The sequence below is a fragment of the Jaculus jaculus genome, chromosome 4 (genome assembly GCF_020740685.1).
Source record: "Jaculus jaculus isolate mJacJac1 chromosome 4, mJacJac1.mat.Y.cur, whole genome shotgun sequence".
Taxonomy (NCBI): Eukaryota; Metazoa; Chordata; class Mammalia; order Rodentia; family Dipodidae; genus Jaculus; species Jaculus jaculus.
The window spans coordinates 41,929,860-41,940,981 of NC_059105.1; the positions used below are offsets into that span (position 1 = coordinate 41,929,860).

The 11,122-nt window shown below is 39.5% G+C and overlaps 1 long non-coding RNA gene across 1 annotated transcript; it reads left to right on the forward strand.

Annotated features, from left to right (window-relative positions):
• The first annotated feature begins 7,611 nt into the window (after window positions 1-7,611).
• Window positions 7,612-10,415, forward strand: LOC123460022. Its single transcript, XR_006636736.1, has 3 exons — window positions 7,612-7,697; window positions 7,826-7,978; window positions 10,319-10,415. It is a non-coding gene; the product is annotated as an uncharacterized LOC123460022 (long non-coding RNA).
• Window positions 10,416-11,122: the final 707 nt, after the last annotated feature.

The window sequence follows — 11,122 nt, forward strand, 5'->3', positions numbered from 1 at the left end:
AGAGAGATTTTAGCAAATCTCCACATCATAAACTGTAAAGAAAGTTAGACTTCAATAAAGTATTTTAAAGTAATAAATAATAAGTAACATAACAGGAAAATTAGCAAAGAACGTTTTAACAAGTAATATACATAGAAGAGAAAAAGCCAAGTTGATTTTTATGAGGTAAATAATAAGTAGAAAGACTTGTTTTTCTATTTAGTTGGCAATATGACTCCTATGTGCTGATTTTAAAATAGTCATCCTTCTGTCTTTGTGAGTTTTAAACAACCCCAAACCAAAGACATTTGAGGAAAAAATTCTGTGTGCACTGAACTTGTGCAGAATTTTTCTCCTTGTTATTATTTCCTTAATCGTGTAATATGACAATTATCTGGATAGAATTTATATTATATTGGGTATTAAAAGTAATCTAGAGATAATCTAGACACACAGCAGTATATGTGTTATTTATTTGTAAATACCATGGCATTTCTATAAGGGCCTTAGCACCTGCAGATGTTAGTGTTTATGGGGGGTGGTCATGGAACCAACACCCTACAGATACTGAGAGACAACTGTCTTATGAAAATATGCCTGTGTGTCTAGTAGACAGATTTAACCTTTAGCTATTATCTCAGGTGAAAGAACTAGAGTTTAATGGCACTTTTAATTATCTAATTTACGTATCTATTTTTCTCTATTATCTTAATGTTTATCAAGCTTGGAAACAAAAACTTCTGTAATTTTCTCTTCAAATATTTAAAACTTTATTCTATTCTCAAGGGTGTAAAAACTAAAAATGATAGTGTTAGCCAGTTTTTAGGATGCAAGTTCATAGTAAAATTCATAAAGCAAGATTATTGGAATTTATGGGGATATTTGAAGAATGCATTGTCACAAAGTACGAAAACATAAATTTTACAATCAAATATGCTTGGAAAAAGGTAAGAGATAGTCAGTGTATAAATATGAACACATTGTCACACATTTTTTGTTTATTGTGTTTCAAGGTAAGGTCTCTCTCTAGCCCAGGCTGATCTGGAATTCACTATGAAGTCTAAGGCTAGCCTCACACTCATGGCGATCTTCCTACCTTGGCCTCCTGAGTACTACTAGCATTAAAGGTGTACAGCACCACACCCTGCCATCACATATTTTTAAATTTTTTTTGTTTATTTATTTGAGAGTGACAGACACACAGAGAAAGAGGAAGATAGAGATAGAGAGAGAGAGAATGGGTGCACCAGGGCCTCCTGCCACTGCAAACAAACTTCAGACGCATGCGCCCACCTTGTGCATCTGTCTAACGTGGGTCCTGGGGAATCAAGCCTCGAACCAGGGTCCTTAGGCTTCACAGGCAAGTGCTTAACCACTAATCCATCTCCCCAGCCCAACCATCACATATTTTTGAAGCATGAGGTGAAGTGTTCTTGAGCATTAAAAACTTTGTGTCTTTAGTCATAGCAACAAGAAATTTAGTTTCAGAATTGGGTTGTTGTCCACATATAATTAGTTATTAGTTATAGAAGATAGATAAAGTCCTAGGACTTTTTTGTTGTATGAATATGTGTGTTGGTGAATGTATGCTTATGTATATACATGTTTGGGTAGGGGGATGTGTGTGTGTGTGTGTGTGTGTGTGTGTGTGTGTGTGTGTGTGTGTACGCGCTCATGAACATGTGTGTGGAGACCAGAGGTCAAAGTTGGGTATCCACATTTGTCAGTCTCATATTTCTCCCTACCCCCCACAGGCAAGGTGTTACTCTAGCCCAGACTGAAATGGAATACACTCTGTAGCCACAAGCTCCACTTTACATTTCCTACCTCAGCCCGCAGAGTGCTGGGCCTGAAGGTGTAGCTTCTACCTAGAGCTCACCCATTTGCCTATACTAGCTAGTCAAAAAGCCCTAGGGATCTACCTGCCTCTGCTGACTCAGTGTTGGGATTATTGGCTGGAGCTACCATGCCCATCTTTTATGTGGGTGCTGGGGGTCCTGACTGAAGTCCTCATGCTTGTACAGTAAGCACTTTACCCACTAAGCCAAGTCCCTGACCCAGGGCTTAGGATTGTTTCTAGCTAGGTACCCAACAATGTTCATGACGTTTATATAACAAAACAGTAGGGTGGAAGTTTCTACACACTTAGATTTAAGAAACAGACACTGTCATGCATAAATTCTTAAATTCCAGGTAGGCATGTGTATGTTTCCCTGTACATAAGCTGGTTCACTCTTGCTTTTTCTCTTTTCTCTCTCTCTCAGTCTCTCTCTCTCTCTCCATATATATATATACACATACACATATATACACACACACACACAGATATGTGTGTGTGTGTGTGTGTGTGTGTGTGTGTGTGTGTGTGTGTGTGTGTATGTATATAGGGCATTAGCTTTAGCAGTTCATACTAAGTATTATACACTGAAGCCAATGTGATAATTCACAAGACCCACTCCATCCATACCACACCAAATTTCTCACTGACTTCAAGCAATTCTATCTTCTAAATATCTTCTTTCTATTTCCTCTTACCTATATATGTCATGTTAGGTCAGGCCAAAACAATTTCTTCCCTCACAGATCAAATCTTATGACTCCAATCTTACTTCCTTCTAATACTATTCTACCTACAGGTATTTCTCAAAACTATGTGACTGTTTGAGTTCCCAAACACCTTCCTAAAATCCAGCTTCCTCGGGATCAGGCTCTGCTTACCTTCCCAGCATTGTCATTTGCTGCCTTTTCTTTTTTTTTTTTTTTTATTTATTTATTTATTTATTTATTTATTTGAGAGTGACAGACACAGAGAGAAAGACAGATAGAGGGAGAGAGAGAGAGAATGGGCGCGCCAGGGCTTCTAGCCTCTGCAAACGAACTCCAGACGCGTGCGCCCCCTTGTGCATCTGGCTAACGTGGGACCTGGGGAACCGAGCCTTGAACCGGGGTCCTTAGGCTTCACAGGCAAGCGCTTAACCGCTAAGCCATCTCTCCAGCCCATTTGCTGCCTTTTCTACGTGAACCCTATGTCCAATCACAGGCTTACTCCTCTGATAATGCGCCAGGCTTTCTGGTGCTTGTGAGTGCGCAGTGCTCCTCCTTCCTGCCTGTCAGTCTTCCCCTCTCCTGCCTTTTTCACTGTTATTACTCATCCTGCATGCTCAGGCACCACTTCTTCCAGACCATCCTTTCAATTGCTTCTCTACTGTTCTGGATGCTGATTGTCCCTCTGGAGTCCTATACGCCATCATTCATGCCCTTATCAGTGATTTATCATTCTCATAGTGTTTGGGATTTTGTTTTTCTTACATAACTGACAACCTTCTACAGATAGACAAATATTAGGTATAGTTGTTGCACATAATAGATCCTCAAGAACTTCTCTGAAATGCATCAATATCTGCAACCAGGAAACCCGACACGTTGCCAAATGTTTCAATAGTAATGTAGATCTAAAAACCAACTTTGACTTGTATTACCCAACCTCTGATTGACTAAAGTTATCTTAAAACTGTGAAATGAGAACTGAGCCTCTGCATGGTGAGATTTGCAAGTAGGCTCCAGCAACCCAACACTAGTAATATCCAGGCTACATCCCACATACTAAAATGACCTTGTTACCTATCATGATATGCAGTTCCACATCCACATGTTGTTTAAAATAATGGTGTTTCTAGTGACAGTCATACAAAGGGAATCTCTTTTGCAAAATGTCTGGCTCTGTGTACAAGCTGAACAGCAACAGCAGCTTTATGGTGTGACGAAGTTAGTCAACACATGCTATAGCTGTGGATTTGAGGGAAATAAAAGCAGCAGGCAGAAGGACAGATAAATGTGGCCAAGAAAAATGAGAATAAAAGAAATTCTTCATGGCAGGACAAACCAAGACGCAGAGAAACTAAAGAACAGTTCAAGGGTCTTCTGGATTTCAAAGGGCTCTGGACAAGCAGGAGCATGTTTACCCCATCGCCCAGGTCAGGTGGGTGGAGCACTCATCCGCCAAAGCTCAGCTGTGTACCCCTGGGGATGTTTACATGTGGACAGAGGTAACTCACTTCCTTCAACATTGTAATATACAGCATCAAAGGAAGAAATAATTATCACCCAACTACTACACAAGCATCTGAGATGCACAACTAGAAAAGACTTGGTCATCTTCAGCCTTTTCAATTTATATCTTCACCACAAAGCATTACGAAAAAAATTGTTTAAACTGAACCTTACATTCATGTCTAGCTTTTATGAACTGCCTCTTTTTCATTTACTCCAAATGGCAAGTTCCTCAAAAGAATAACCTAAAATAATTTATTTTCTTCAACTGCATTTAGGCTTTGTGGACCCAGCCACAGCTAATTAATGCTTGAGCTCTCCTTCCTAGTGGATTTCTCTACAGCTTTTCATAGCAGCTTACCATCTCCTTCACATTTTGACATAGTTTACCCTCCCACGACTCTGACCGGCCCTTCTCCATCTCCTTTAAATGGCCTCTTCTATTTACGTTTAAATTTACTACCCACAGTCCCATCACAACCTACACACACACACACACACACACACACACACACACACACACACATGCCACCTGGGAAAAGAGAATGTTTCTGGTCTCACTCTCCTCTCCTACAGTTCTTGAGCAGATTATCTTTGGTGCTTAGACATAACAAGAAGGGATTTATAGTTATTATGCAATGCGTCTAGGTAAGGATTAACCCTAGAAACTGAACCTTTCTAAGAACTTTGCTGATCCAGAAAAAGTTGTTGGCTAGGAAGGTTGTTAGAAAGAAAAAAGTACAAAGGTATTAATTTTCTATTTTTCACAAAATCAGTATATAGTATCTATCCCTGAAAAGTGAGAAGCATCTGGTACAAGCAACTCATTTTAAACATGGAGGTAAATACCAGGAAGAGAGAGTCAGCTAGAAAAAAAAATGCAAATATCACTCTGTGAGGAGTGAGAACTGTGGGAGAGGCAGAGGTCTGTTGGGCAGAGGACTGCTGTTTGTCACAAGATCCCTCACCATTTGGCTTTTTAAACTTCATGTACATTCATGTAAAAGCTGACAAGGGTACTATTCCAAAGCCACCAGTTTCCTCAAATATAAAATCAGTATTTTGATGTGAAATTTGCCTAAGTGAAAAAAAGATAGCTGGCATCAGTCCAAAGCAGACCTCCAAGAATGGAGCAATAAAACAGGGGGGAAATGCTAGCATAGCAATTGAAGGGGGAGATGAAGAGAAAACTGCCGTCTGGAATGATAAAGAATTAACTGCATACCCTTTTCCATTAAGCACAAAACTGTATTATAATAACGAGCTCTTAAGTCTTCATAACACCTCTGTTACAAGCAACTCCCATGCTTGCCGATAGGAATCTTCTAGGTAAAATTCTACCTGGCAATTCCTGTTTCTGATATTACATCTGTCATGGATATATTTGATTCTTAGCTTGGATGTTAGAATAAATAACATAGCTATATATTTTAGGTCCCTTATTCTGGCAGATACCACATATATATTATCCATCTCTCAATTCTACACACATTAATCTAAAAAGGAAAAAAATAGATACACATGAAATCCTTCATATATCAAGGGTAGTATATTTATATAACCTTCCCATAAAATGCAACAGCATGAAAGAGGTAAATGTAGAACTTTTCAGACTTACATATATTCCATTTGGTAGGGTGTGTAATGTTAAGTCCCACTGTGACATCTTATGAAAGCCTTTGAAGTATTATTGGATTCTAGTATGAATACTTGCACTAATGCATTTGTTTACAGGCATTTCTGGTTTAAAAAAAAAAAAAAAACAGAAGAAGCCAAGGGGTGGGAGAGATGAGGGAGGGGCATTTGTTAGCAATTTCAAACTAAAAGGTGGTCATAATCCATAAACTATTGACCCAATAGACCGAAATTTCCCTTTGCTTTAAATCAATTAACATTTATACATGAGTCATGAAAAAGTCATCATGCTTATAAGACATTAGAGTATATACCTATTGCATTGATTAGCACACAGTGAGTTATTAATTGACATAATAACTTTCAAACTTCTTAGAGGTTTTAATGCCTTAAAGAAACACACCATCCACCCAAGCCAAGCCCTATGCACTTAACTCTTCATAGCCCTGAATGAAACTGTTTTCACAGATCATCTGCCTAGCCTTCTAGCATATTAATCACTCTGTACTGCATTTATGTCCTTCAGAATAACCTCTCATTTTATAAGTAAGCCTCAAGAATCTCCAATGACACAACACTGTTAGCATTATTTGTATGAGTAATGTTGGCATTCTAATTGCTCAATGAAAACCCAAGCTAAGAAGTGGGGGCAATTTGCAGGACATATACAATGACTACCATCTGAGGCCAAATGCCCTTTTTATCCTATGTACCCTCTCACTTAGCATAGCAAGGTCTAAAACTGCCTGAAAATAGTCTAAATCTGTTAATATATCAGATGTGCCTTTTTAAATACAACCAAACCAGAAGAATCATTTTAAAATATTTTTTTTCCGTTTATTATTATTTTCAAGGTAGTGACTTCTAGTGCCAAAAACAATGTCATTGAGACTTTGGGAGTAAAATTTTAGCTCAAGTTTCTGACCATATTTAAAAGAATATAAGTCATATTGCCAGTTATACTTAAATACTTCAGCCATTTCAAGGGAAACACTTTGTCACAATGATAAAAGTCATAGTAAGTATACGATGGGTTATCAAATAAAAGTTACCCTAGGGGATTTGAAATCTATTAAAGAATGTTAACATCATCTTTCTATCTAAATCAAATTAACCTCTGGAAAAGATAAACATGCCACAAAATAATTATTATTCACCCCATCTTCCATTAATCTGGAATAAGCTAGTTATATTTCATTTTCTCCTTAAGACTATTTAATACAGAAATTTAATTAACATTTCTTCTTTACTCAATTGTATTTTATCATTTAAGAAAGCTTTTCAATAGACTTTTGTTAAGCATAAAAATGAGTTCAAACCACCTGAATTAAAATTCTTTGTTTTTCTACTTTGGAGTCTTAGCAAATTGTTAATTGTCCTCATTCACAGTCACTGCAAGAAGTATGTTAGACAAGCCATGTTAATGAAGCTTGTTGAGACTGAGCTAATATATGATCAGCTTTGTCTCCACAGTCAGCATCCTCCACCAGCACTCAGACCAGAGGATGGAATGGAATATCATGCACTATCATCATCATCATCGTCATCACTGTGACCTGGCCTCGAAGAATGTCCTCAAATAGGTTAGAAACCAATCCTGAATAAACTATAATGGAAATACAGAGAGGGAAAGGGTGATGTAGGTGAGCTGAGGTCTCAGTGCCTGGGGCTCACAACTGAATACAGGTGTACCTCATGTGATCAAAGGACTTCAGTACACAAAACAGCTTTTGCAATTCACTTTTTTTATTTTTATTTTTATACCACAACAAAGATATGCTTATTTCTTCCATGAAGGAAGACATCTTTAAAAAAATGAAATTGGCAGTGAGGTTATGTGTAAGGCAAATTGTGACTAAGCCAATAATCTGTCATTCTTACCCTCCAGAATGTTCACATGAAGATATAAACAGAAAGAGAAGCCACTTCATATGTAAGGCAAAAAGGAAGAACACTTCTTCCTCCAGATCTCAGAAGTCCAGATTCACACTCCCAGTCCTCAGAGGGAAGAGTGATGTGAGCAACAGATAAAGGTATGAGGGGAGAGAGAAGGAAGGGGGAAGAGGGCCAATGCCACTACAGATCTCCCAGTGGAACCCTCACTGCAAAGTCAATGTGAGTTACAAGTCAGCCCAGTAATACTGCTCCCATCTCATTCAAGATAGGACCTGACTGAATGCTGTGTGGGCCTGACACAAGTACACACAGGCTTGTGTGCAACGACCTCTGTGGATTTATGTCACATACATGAGCCATTTTGCACATGATCTGAAGTCAAAGGCGAGATGAATAATGAGTTCAGAATGGAGTCAAGGTACATTCTCCCCTCAGTTTCCTTTCCTTCTGTGGCTTAAGTACTGTGGTTTTAATTGTACCCTCTTTCACAGGACAGTGCACAGGTTCTTAAAATCTACCATCAAGTGTTTTGGGTATGTCTAATTGTCTTAGTAATTATACAACGATTAAATAATTTAAAAAGAATACATGTTAGCTGGGCACAGTGACTCATGACTATAACCCTAGCACTCAGGATGCTGAAGAAGAAAGATTGCCAGGAGTTCAAGGCTACCATGAGCTGCATAGTGAGTTTCAGGTCAGCCTGTGCTATAAGTATAAACATGGCTCAAAATATATTTAAAAAAATACATGTGTTGACCATGAAAAAGAATATATATATGGCTTAGTGGTTAAGGCACTTGCCTACAAAGCCAAAGCACCCAGGTCCTACCCCACCCCAGGACCCACGTAAGCCAGATGCACAAGGGGGTGCATGCATCTGGAGTTCGTTTGTCGTGGCTGGAGGCCCTGGCATGTCATTCTCTCTTTCTCAGTCTACCTGCCCATTTCTGTATCTCGCTTTCTCTCTCTCTCAAATAAATAAATAAAAATAAAATATTTTTTAAAAGAACATATCAGACATATACAGCAGATAATTTGTAGTTAAACTGTTTGACTGGTACTTAACTTGGATGTCTTAGCCAGACAGTGAATTTCTGTGAGTCCAGAAGCCTATCTAGTAAAGATCGTGATTAATATTTTAAAACTCAGTTGGATTGGAGATTATTTACAGAGTTACATATGTTCTCTTGCTATCCAAAGACCACAAAGAATTAAGGAGCTCAAAGGAACAAAGTTCACATGGTGCCAGGAATACCTCAGGTAACTTAAGTATTGGTCACTGACAAACATATCCTGATTTTAGAGCGAAAGATGTGATGCCTGGGATGAAAACTGTCCGTACATGCTGATGGCTATACTGGAACCCAGCTCTTCCTAGCTGCAAATATCCCCTTCCACTCCATGCCCCTAGTCTGTTTTGGAGGCATTTCCTTGGGGATATGTCTGTACAACCCAGAGTTCCCACCCTGTTCCCAGTTAAGGAACAGCTGAGCAAGGATTCTCATGTCTGCATTGCTGCTTTCACTCTAGTAAAGAGCAGAAATCCTCAACAGATTCCTGTGACTCACGTCCTGTTACTTTTGACCTGGCAAAGGCCTTCCTGGCACACAGTGAGTATTTACTATTTATTGAGCAAGTAAAGGAAGTTACAGCCGAAGAGAAATGGGCCTTCTTGTATGTTATAGTTTATCTCTGTTGTAATCAACTTCATTTCTTCATTAAGCCTCCAACAGAGTCTTTCAATATCACTCAAGATGCAATTGGAAGCATTCAAGCCGCTTCAAAAACTTCAAACCTGAAACTTAAAAACAACAAAAATGGCAAAATTAAAATTGATAGCAGCATGAATTTTCATGTACACAAACACACCATATAGCCATGTGTGCTTCAAGGGAAATGTTCCCTATCTTGTGAAAGAGAGGCAACTTGTTATGATTTGTGCACACTTTCATGAAATACCAAAGAGGGGGGAGACCTCCTGTCACTTGTCAGCTAGTTCAGTCACTGCTGCTGTAGAGGTATCGTAACATACGCACATCCCCTTCTGAAAAGGCATCAAGGGGGCTTTGGTAAACTCCTGCACCAGTCTATCATATGTGCTAAAGCCAAAATGACTTAAATTTTCCTCCCTGACGGATCCACACATCAGATGCATAACTGATTAGTGACAACTGACACAGAAGCAGAGCAAGCGCTCGCTGTTAGGACCAACACGTGACTCATGCAGGGAAGCAGTCGGTCGGGGTGGCCTGCTATGCCTTTTGCATGTAAAGCGAAGTGTGTGCCTCTCTAGGGAGAAAATTCTAAGCAAAGAAATTTGCCTTTGAAAGTGCCAAATCCTCAAACTGATTTGGAAATACTTCTCTAAGAATGATTATCAGCTTAATGCATTTCATTATGAACACCTAAAAAAGTAGAAAGAAATCCTTAGTTAAGAAAATTTCTTTTTTTCCCAAAATATTCCTGAGATGCTCACTCCGTGTGGTGTGCATGCAGTTTGCCAAAATGGACGTGACATGAAGAGCATACTGGGGACTTGAAAAAGTCACAATGTACTTTAATCAAATTGTGTACATTACTTATCTCCTGAAAAAAAAAAAAATCAAAGATGTCAGTTATAAGAAATCCTTCAAGATAGAACAAAAGCCCCCAGGGGGAGGGAGCATGAATAATGAATAATGGTCATCATATATATGAGAGACAAAACTGCAAAGCACTGCACTTGCCTCCTAATTCATTTTCATTTGTCCATCAGGAAACTGCATGAATATTTCTCGGCTACAAGGAAAATTGTTAGAAATAATGAATCATTAAAACCGAGCACAGAAGCAACTTGTTAGTTTCCTCTCTCACAGGAAAAAATAAATAAAAATATTTTAGGTAAGTAATTTCTACAAGTTCTCTCATTAGTAAAACTTACGTTGTGGGCCCTTGCTATTTTTTTAAAGAGACTTGTTACCGTCTCCATGAGGTTTCCTCTGGTAAAGGCAGGCGGGATTTATTTCATGGCGCATTGACAAACCCTCGCTGAGCTTTCTGCACATGAGGCCGGATTTGGTAGTCAAAGCCAAGACAGCCTAGACTGGCTCCTCCAGACTGCCCCCCCTCCATTTCCTCCTCTGAATGCTCTGCTTTACATCTTCAGTGCCCACCCCACCCCCAGGTTTATCTCCTCTCTGCCAAATGCCCAGCCCCTCAAAGTTACCAACTCCCAAGCTTGTTGGGAAGAGCTCCCTCTACCATTTCTGCACTCATTACAGTCACATATAAAGACGTCAATTAAAGAAAACACCTTACAACAGTCCACCTTAAATGCAGTGCCCAAGTGCCTCATAAAGGCACGGCATCAGCCGCCAGCCTGGGGGAGACCTGAGATACAAGGCGGAGGAGGCCAGGGCTGCGCAGGAAAGAGGGACTGGGCACCAGCAACATACCCACTTCTGTTACCCCCTAGGACCTGGGGACGGAGAGGCATCCCTCTTGCTTTTCTGTGCATCCTGAAGCCCATCTTTTCCTGTCCCCCTCGCTCTGCCCCCCTCCCTGGTAACACTGACAGAAG